At 33.0% G+C, this 9,577-nt stretch overlaps 1 long non-coding RNA gene across 2 annotated transcripts; it reads left to right on the plus strand.

The window, feature by feature from the left end:
• Positions 1 to 212: 212 nt before the first annotated feature.
• LOC131662487 (uncharacterized) lies at positions 213 to 4,423 on the plus strand. Of its 2 annotated transcripts, XR_009301617.1 has the most exons (5): positions 224 to 831; positions 922 to 1,080; positions 2,345 to 3,115; positions 3,778 to 3,812; positions 3,879 to 4,423. It is a non-coding gene; the product is annotated as an uncharacterized LOC131662487 (long non-coding RNA). The 2 variants fall into 2 exon arrangements; XR_009301616.1 differs by having other exon boundaries at positions 213 to 831; positions 922 to 3,115.
• The last annotated feature ends 5,154 nt before the right edge of the window (positions 4,424 to 9,577 follow it).

The following is a 9,577-nucleotide window of genomic DNA, read 5'->3' on the forward strand; positions in this document are numbered from 1 at the left end:
GTGTATTTCAATTCAATTCTTTGACTTATATTTTAATAATAGGTATGAAAGTTTTAAAAATAGAATTAAAAATTATAAAAAATTGGAAAAAAAATCTGATAAAGATTAAAATTAAAAAAAAAGTTTAAGAGTTGAAATTTTTTTGATGAGAAATATAAACCAGTATTGAGAATCGTTAAAATTAAAAAAAGTTAGAAAAAGTTGAAAGTTTTTTATGAGAATTATAGACCAGTTTTGAGAATAAAACCCCAATTGTTCTTATCCTGTAACGTAGTAGTGATAGCACTTCAAACAAAATTGAAACCCCAAACCCTAACCCCACCTAACCACCCCAAAACCTCATCTCTCAATTTCAACAACCTCTCCATCCGTACAAAAATCGGTACCCGTAATCCTATCCAAATTCGTGCGGCGGTCAAGGAAGATTTCTCTTCCAACAAAAGCGGAAGCAATGAGCAGAAGGAAACGATTATGCTTCCCGGTTGTGACTACAACCATTGGCTCATTGTGATGGAGTTTCCTAAAGACCCTAAACCCTCTCGGGAACAGATGATTGATACTTACCTTCAAACTCTTGCTACTGTCTTGGGAAGATTAGTTTTCTACCGCTGCTTCTCTTTTCGTAATTTCGAATAACGTTTGGGATTTTCTGTTGAATGGAGTTGGTTGTAGTTGAAATATACTGATACATGATGTTTTGAAATTGAGAATAGTTGCAAGTTTTTCTATTGATTATGTTTTAAATCTGAATGTTTAATTTAGCTTTTGGAAGAAAAATGCAGAATTTGTCCTCGCTCGCAAGGTGTTCGATGAAATGTCCCAACCGAATTCGTCAGTCTTCTTCTTCCGCTCTCAACATTTTCATTTCTTGGATTTTTTTTTTATTTGTTGAAAATTGAAATATTGTTTCTCTTGTTTCAGCTTTTGTGGCGAAGTTAGCGGTGAGAGAGGAATTTGATTTAGTTGATGTTAACGGCTCAACGAAATTGAGGAATGTTTATTGTATGAGTACTGTGGATGATGATAAAGGACTTGGTCCTACTGTTCCTTCTCAGATTGAAATTTCCGACATTGTTAATGGTATGGTGTTTTCTTGTTTTGTTGAATTTACTCTATTGTCCTGTAATGTTACCCGCATTATCACTGTAGTTCGCTGATTCGCCGCTGTAATCAACTGTGGATTAATAGTAAATGTCCAATTTGGTCGTTGAAATTGGAGGAGTCATCCGGTGTTATGTAATCTACATTATCAATATTTGAAATCAATCCATAAAATAGCAAAATGTTAATCTAATTTGTTCATCCTTATATTGATTTGCAATTCAATGCATCCTGACATTATTCACTTTATTTCAAATTCACTATTAAATGCATCATTTTGCCTAACCTGAACCCTCACTTGCTGTCCAAGCGATTAGTCTCACAGCTTTGCCTATGGTGATATCCTGTTAATCCACCGAAAGTTACTCAAGTAATTAAGCCACTTTATGACAGGTAATGGATTGGATTGTAACCTAGGCAAACTTTACCAGCAGAACTGTCAATCCACCCAAACCTGTAGTTGCCATTTTACGGGGGGAGTTTTGCCTGAGCAGAACCACCTCTATCAGCCCAAGCTATTAGTCTCACAACTTTTCATGTGGTGTTATCCTATTAAAGAACAAAAAGCTACTCAAAAGTAATAAACTATGCCTCTTTAAGACAAGTAGTTTTATTTGTATAATGTATATCAAGTCCAAACTTGCTTAGCGCCACTCTACATGCAGTTTCAACAGCATTTAGAATTCCGAAACTAGTGAAATATATTCAGAAAGTATCTTAGTGTTCCTTTTAACTTTAGTATTAGAATTCTAATTGTTCTTATCTCTGTCCAAGGACATTTACCCTGTTCATAATTCGTATGGTACAGACTGTCCCAGATACCACCAATAGAACCTATTTCCATTACATTGCTTTCACACCGTAAATTTAAATACTCATGTGCTAATTTTTGGTACATCTTGAAACTGTTTTCTTTTCTCAACATTTATTTGTGACATTATGACATCTCTTAAGCTACAAAAATGTCTAGACATTGCTCTTCATAAAGCTCTCATGTTCTTCAATGCACAAAAATGTTAGATTTTTATCCTTTTTATGAGTGCCCTTTTTTCTTTTCATACTAAATCTATATTCATTTTGTTTCATAGGGATTGAGTAATAGTTCAAAATTTGTTTTTATTTTTGTGTCAAACATGAGACTGAAGTTCCAATTTTTGATGAAAAATGTTTCTTTTTTTGTTTATGTTAGCTTAATTTTATGTGAATTTTGTCAATAGAAACAATTTTGGTATGTGATTAACAGTGTAAAGCATGGATCTTGATGAAGATGGGTTTTCTATGGTAGTAAGTTTGCTTGATTTGATCTGTGATTCTTTTTTATTCTGTGTTATATAAGGACTAATAGTGTAAAGTTTGATCTTTTGAACTTCGGGTATGCAAGATGGAAAGGGTGCTGGTGTTTCTACTGCAACCAAGGATCTGGTTGGTGGATACTATGATGCTGGAGATGCCATCAAGTTCAATTTTCCGGCTGCTTTTTCCATCACTATGTTGAGTTGGAGTGTTATTGAGTATAGTGGTAAATATGAAGCTATCGGGGAGCTTGATCATGTCAAGGAAATCATTAAATGGGCCGCTGATTATTTTTTGTTTTATTTTATTTCATTCTATTTTGGTTATCGCTGTGGGTTTATATTTCTGTCTGTAGTGTCTATTATGATATACGTAGTCGATTTTATACGTAGTTGATTTCTGGAAATCTTTGTTACTATGGATGTCATGTGTTCGGTGTTCTTCGACAGGTCGGGAGTGGAGATACCTCAGATGGAAGTACGACACCCAATGATCACTACTGCTGGATGCGTCCAGAAGACATTGATTACGACAGGCCAGTCACCGAATGTCACAGTTGTTCAGAGCTTGCTGCAGAGATGGCTGCTGCCTTGGCGGCTGCATCTATTGTTTTCAAAGACAACAAAGCCTATTCCAAGAAACTTGTTCATGGTGCCGGTGCTTTCTGGGGAGGCCTGATTATGGAGTACTGAGCTGGGATAACAAGCTTGCTGGTGCACAGGTAATTTTGTTGAGATTCTTCGTTAAGGCATGCAAATTATAGTTTTATGATGCTCTTGGTTTTAGTTGAAGATAATGGCTTTTCTTAAAGTACTTTTTAGTTGAATCTAGATCATGGCAGGTATCATAGTTGCTTGTAAGATTTATTTTTTGCTATGTTATTATATGACTAAAATAGTGGGCCAATGTAAGAATTTGCCCGGTGGTTTGGAACTGACCTTGCTGATCCCTTGATTTATCGTAGCTAATTATCTTGACAAACAATTGAGTTGCTGCTCCAATCCAATACATGCTTTACTTCTGAAACATTATGTCTTATTTGTTTAAGCAATATGTCATACTTCAGTCTGTTCACGTTGCATAAAATCGGTCTTTTGATTCACATTTTGAGCTAATGTTTTCTGATACTCTATGAAATTAGTCGAGATTCTTTACTGCTTGTTACTGCTATGACAAGGAATTTGGTCTGGACATGATAACAAACATGAAAAACAAAATCGTATTTTATGATTGATGATATACTGAAATTAAGAATAGCTTGAGTTATAATTAATAGTCTTGCTTTGAAATTCGAAGATGTGTTTCAGAGCTGCGATTCAAAGCAAATTATAGTTTTATGATGCTCTTGGTTTTTTCAACTTACTGATTTTGTTTCTTTTGTAGATCCTGCTGCCGCAGCTGCTTCTTAGGACAACAAGGTAACTACTAGAAATACTCTGTTTATTTTATCATGATTTTGATTGTATTGGTTTGTTATTGTATAGGCGCTGATCGTCGGCTATTTGATGCATTTATTCTGGCAATAAACAAGGCTCTAACTTGTGCTAATTTTGAGTTACACCGAGCGAGTAGGCTCCAGCAAAACTCCCAAGCAGTACCAGTCTGGGTGAACGACGACATCGATTCCAACGATTTCGGCAACACCGACGGGAACTCATAAGAGAAACGCTTTGGTGGCAATACTTGATAACACGATTCCATACTGATATTTGATAGAGAGCCATTAGGTCTGCGTCGGTTGGGTTAGTTAGTTAGTTGCTTCTAATTTATTAGTCTATTAGATTGGAGAATTGTTAGGTTTATAAGTTTCATTTTCTATGTGATGGAGGAATTATAACAATGTTGTGCTGTATGCAAGTGTAAGTAGTTGTTCTTTTAACAAATATGGATGTTTTAGCTAGATGAGAACTTGTTGTTTGTGCTAGATGTTGATATTCAAGTGGGATTATGTATGTGATTGTAGATATTAATACTAGATCTCATGCATCGTAATACTAGATATTATTTCTAGTATAAACATTTTCATAGAGAAGCAAATAATAAATTAGATTTTTTTTTAAATTTAGAACTACATTACCTGCGGATTTACCTGCGGATTTATCGTTCCTGTGGATTTACCTGCGGACTTACCAGCGGAATTTACAGCGGATTTACCTGCGGATTTTACCTGCGGATTTAACTGCGGATTTTCCTGCGGAATTACCTGCCGAAACAATTACCCACGAAGGTTTTAGCTGGGGACCAAAAACCGCAGGAAATTCCGCAGGAAATAAGTTTCCTGCGGAAATGTTGCTCAAATCCGCAGGTAAATCCGCAGGAAAACTGAGTATTTCTAGTAGTGTATTAAGGCTATGAGTCTTGAATGTCATGGGTCGAATTAATGATAAAAATAATCCATAGTTTCCGAAGTATGTGATATGTAAAGGGTGAAATGCTTAATAAATCGTATATAACATAGTCTTTTAGGAAAGTACATATACATTTATCTTATTAGAATGTGCAGCATATTGGGTCTATAATTTGGGAGTAGTGTGTATGACCGCTTTTTATAAATAGTGACGCGATTTTTACGTGTGTAAAATAAATACGTGAAAATCACGTCGCAATATATTTATAATATTTAAAAATAAAAAGTAACGTTAATCAAGGGGGAGAGTTTGAAAGTTTATAAAAAAAATGTTGTGACGTGTAAATCACGTCGCAACTTAAAATAAAAAAATTGAAAAACAAATTGAGTCAGAAATGCACATGGGGGAAGTTTGAATTTTTCAAAATTCAGTTGTGATGTGTAAATCACGTCGCAACTAAAAATTACAAAAACGCAAAAACTTTAATGGCAGAGTTGAATGACAAGGAGTACGTGGGTTGGGAATGTGCGTTTGTTGCGACGTGAATTTCATATATTTTGCAACGTGGCGATGTGAAAATCACGTCGCTAAAGTCTTTAGTAACTTTTCCCAAAACGTTTCTTCCTCTCTCTCGTTCCAGAAGAGTTTTTTCTTCTTTCCCCCCATATCTTCTTCCTCTCAACCCTTTCTTCTTCCCCATCTTCTCTCAAAATTCTCTTCTCCCATTCTCTCAAATTCCATTCTATTCCTTCCAATTGCAAAATATTCAAGGTAAATATCAAATCTTTTTTAATTTTCTGTATTTTATTTATTATTTTCGTTTTAATTTGTATAATTTATTTGTTTGTGTTATAAATTTTTTTTAGGTGTAATATTTGTGATTGAAGGAGCATTTCAAGAAGATATTTGAAGATTGATAGAGGAAGATAGATGTAATTTTGACATTTAATTTTTTTTAGGTTTTTTTTTATTGATGAATTAGATTGTAGAAAATTAGATTTGTAGAAAATTAGATTGAAGGTTAAAATTGATGAATGTTAGTTTTGTAGTAAATTAGGTTTGTAGAAAATTAGAGTTAAAAATTAGATTGTAAATTAGAGTAAAAAAATTGATGATTAGAGTTGAAAGTAGGTTGTTAAAATAGATTGAATATTGAATTTTGATGATTAGAGATGATGAAAAATTGATGAAATATATTAGGTATAATAAGTTTGTATATTTGGTATAATTGAATTTTGATGATTAGAGATCATAAAAATTGATGAAATATATTAGGTATAATAAGTTTATATATTATAAATAAAATGTTATTAGAAATGAAATATATTAGGTATATATTTAAAATAAAATACAATAGAGTAGAACTATTTTTTATATTTCTTTAAAGGAATAATAAGTTTGTTAAGAACAAAATAGTGTGAATAAGTATTTTTTAAACAACATTTTAAAAGAAGGTTACTACATAGTTATTAAAAAATAATATATTATTTTGTTTTAAAAATGTTTATTATAGTGTGAAGTATATTATTTTGTTTTAAAAAATAATATAATAATATTTTGTTTATAGTTGATATAAGTAAATGTTTAATTATTTACTTATAGTTGATATAAGTAAATGTTTAATTATTGTTACTAAAAAATGATTGGATATATATGTGCAGTATGGAATATTATTTGTATTATCGTAGTTGGATGTACAATAGAGTGGAACCAGGAAGACGTGCACTTAAACTCAATTTTATAGAAGGAGTTAACGAGTTTATCACGTGAGCGTTTGTTCAAGAATGTTGTCGAAGCGAAGGAGGAGTTAGGTGTCCCTGTCTTAAATGTGAATGTAGACCTATAATTAGTGACCCAGAGGAAGTGGTCAGGCATTTGTATAGAAGGGGTTTCATGGAAAATTATTGGGTTTGGACGTTTAATGGTGAAAAATTTCCGAGTAACGTACCAGAGACTAGCATTACGCATACTTCAAGTAGTCGTCCGCCAATGGAATATGAGGAAAGACTGCCTATTGAATATGAGGAAAACTTTAATCAGATCGGTGACATGGTTGAGGATGCTTTTGGTGTGAACGTGACCTTTGATCAACCTGAAGATTTTGATGGGGAAGAGATGTCGAACGAGGAAGCGCAGAGATTTTATCAGTTGTTGAATGAGATGAATACGCCGTTATATGACGGTTCGTCTGACTCGAAGTTATCAATGTGTGTGAGATTATTGGCCGCCAAGTCAAATTGGAATGTTCCTGATCAGTGTTTGGAATTCTTTGTAAAAATGATGGTGGACTCAACTGTAATGAAAGACAACTTACCTACAACATTTTATGAAGCAAAGAAGTTGGTGTCGAAGTTGAGCTTAAGAGTAAGAAAGATTGATTGTTGCATTAATGGTTGTATGTTGTTTTATGACAATGAGTTTGGTACTCAATATGGATTGTTGGAGGAATGCGAATTTTGTATGAATCCAAGATATAAAGTTCGCAGTAGAGCCATTAACACTAATCAAGACCGTGTAGCAGAAAAGTCCATGTTTTATCATCTGATAATTCCGAGGTTAAAAAGAATGTTTGCTTCAATGCACGGTGCAAGTCATATGACATGGAATCATACAAACAAAACAAGTCCAGGCACTATGCGGCATCCATCTGATGGCGAGGCATGGAAACACTTTGATCGAATACATCCTGATTTTTCCGCAGAACCTAGAAATGTTAGGCTTGGATTATGCTCAGATGGTTTTGCTTCTTATATTCAAGCGTCGGGAAGTGCGTATTCTTGTTGGCCAGTTATTGTAACCCCTTACAACCTCCCTCCTGAGATGTGAATGACAAAACCATACATGTTTTGACGTGCGTCATTCCAGGACCTTCGAGTCCAAAAGCCGGAATTGATGTGGTTAATGATTTACCATCGCGTATTGGCCCGTTTGTTTTGACTTTTTTTAAAAATGATTTTTTATAGTGTTATTAAATTTTGTGAAAAAAAATATTTACAAAGAAATTTTGTATGAAAACTTTAAATAAAAATTTTGTTTGAATAATGATTCTTAAAATGTGATTTTAGGTATTTCATCTATTTATGGAAAAAAAATTGGATATCAAAATTTTAAAAAATTACTTAATTTTGAAGCTATTTCAAATAAATTTTCTTAAAAATCATTTTGGAAATACAATTTTTTGAAAAAATTATGATTTTGACTTAGTTTTGGTCTTCAATTATGTATGTTTATGTTATAAGATGTCAAAACTAATATTTTATTTGAGAAAAAAACGAATATAAAAAACTTGTAATATTTTGAAAAACAGTTTTAGAAAATCTATTTTAAAAAATACAAAGAAAAAATCCATTTTTTTAAGCTGAAACAAACTGGCCCATAGTTTAAGGAAACACATTTCATTGACACAAACATCTCGGTCACACATCGCGCGACCTCATTTCACTAAGCAATATGGTGGAAAACTCACCACTAAAGATGTAGCATGAGCTCAACACATTCATCACTTTGCATATGCTTATAGGTCCGGTCTCGATATTTTAGAGGCCCTGGACAAATAATAAAAATAAATCCCAATAAATATAGACCCTAATATATATAATTCTTGTTCAAAAATATTTTAAATCTATTAATCTAATTATATATATTTAATCAAAATTATTTAGTTAAAAATAATATTAATATTAAAAAAATACTAATATTATTAATTTTTAATATGACTAAGACATTATCTATGATATAATTTTAATATTATAATATATGGTGGTGTTCCTGCGTAAAAAAAAAGTTTCCGATAAGCTTGCCCTTAGACGTGAGGGAAGCCTCGGGAAAGGATAATTTAATGACTGACTTGGGGGATTTGGAAGCGGTGGGCTTGGCACCGTGTTTCAAGAGAGTGTCTGGCTCATCCCTCGTACGGGAGTCCCTCTGTGAGTCTAATCTCGTGATGGATCAGCTTATCGATCTCTGAGGTTTTGAGACTTATTTATAGCATAAATCTTAACCCCTATTGAATAATTGATAAGTGCAAATTGTAGCTATTTTTGCATATACTTTTTAGTGCACTTATCGACTCTTTATTGTTAATTTCGGTAGAATAAACCCAACTTTTTTGTAAATACGTTTAGTTTGTGTATACTTTGTGTTTTTTATTCATTTATGTACCTTTTGATAGTTTTCCATTCATTTTGTACGTATTGAGGCGTATTTGGAGCATGAGCAATAAAGTATCGAAGACACTGCTTCAAACGCGCAATTTTGAGCAACGGAAGCAACTAATCAACGAATAAGGCTCACAATCAAAGAATTAAAAAATCATCACTTTGGTTGATATTTTGTCATTTTATTTTTTTGAAAAAAGAAATATATTATTATATTCCAAAACCAATGAAGTACAATCGACCCTTATGGTCCAGATAAGGAACAAACCAAACAAAATCAAAAGGAGACAAATAAACTAATTCATAAGAAGATAAGCAACATGCTCTCTATATTTCCTCTTCATCCATAAACGATGAACTATGGTATCTATAATCTCTCCCGCTATATTTGTCGTATCTATACTATCATGAATTCTTTTATTTCTGTACTTCCAGCAACTATATACCGTCTCTGCAAAAGCTGTTTTAAGAAAGATACTTCTCCAATTCTTACTCTTGATTTTTCCTTCAATCCAATCCAATTCTTGTACCCATCCCTTAGGCCCGTGTTCAACATTTAACCATTCCAGTATCGTCTTCCATGTACCATGCATACTTTCACAAGTAAAAAGAAGATGTTGGATGGATTATATATCACCACAGAATACACACCGATCATTTTCCACCATACCAAACTTG

Source organism: Vicia villosa, linkage group LG3 (assembly GCF_029867415.1).
Source record: "Vicia villosa cultivar HV-30 ecotype Madison, WI linkage group LG3, Vvil1.0, whole genome shotgun sequence".
Lineage (NCBI taxonomy): Eukaryota > Viridiplantae > Streptophyta > Magnoliopsida > Fabales > Fabaceae > Vicia > Vicia villosa.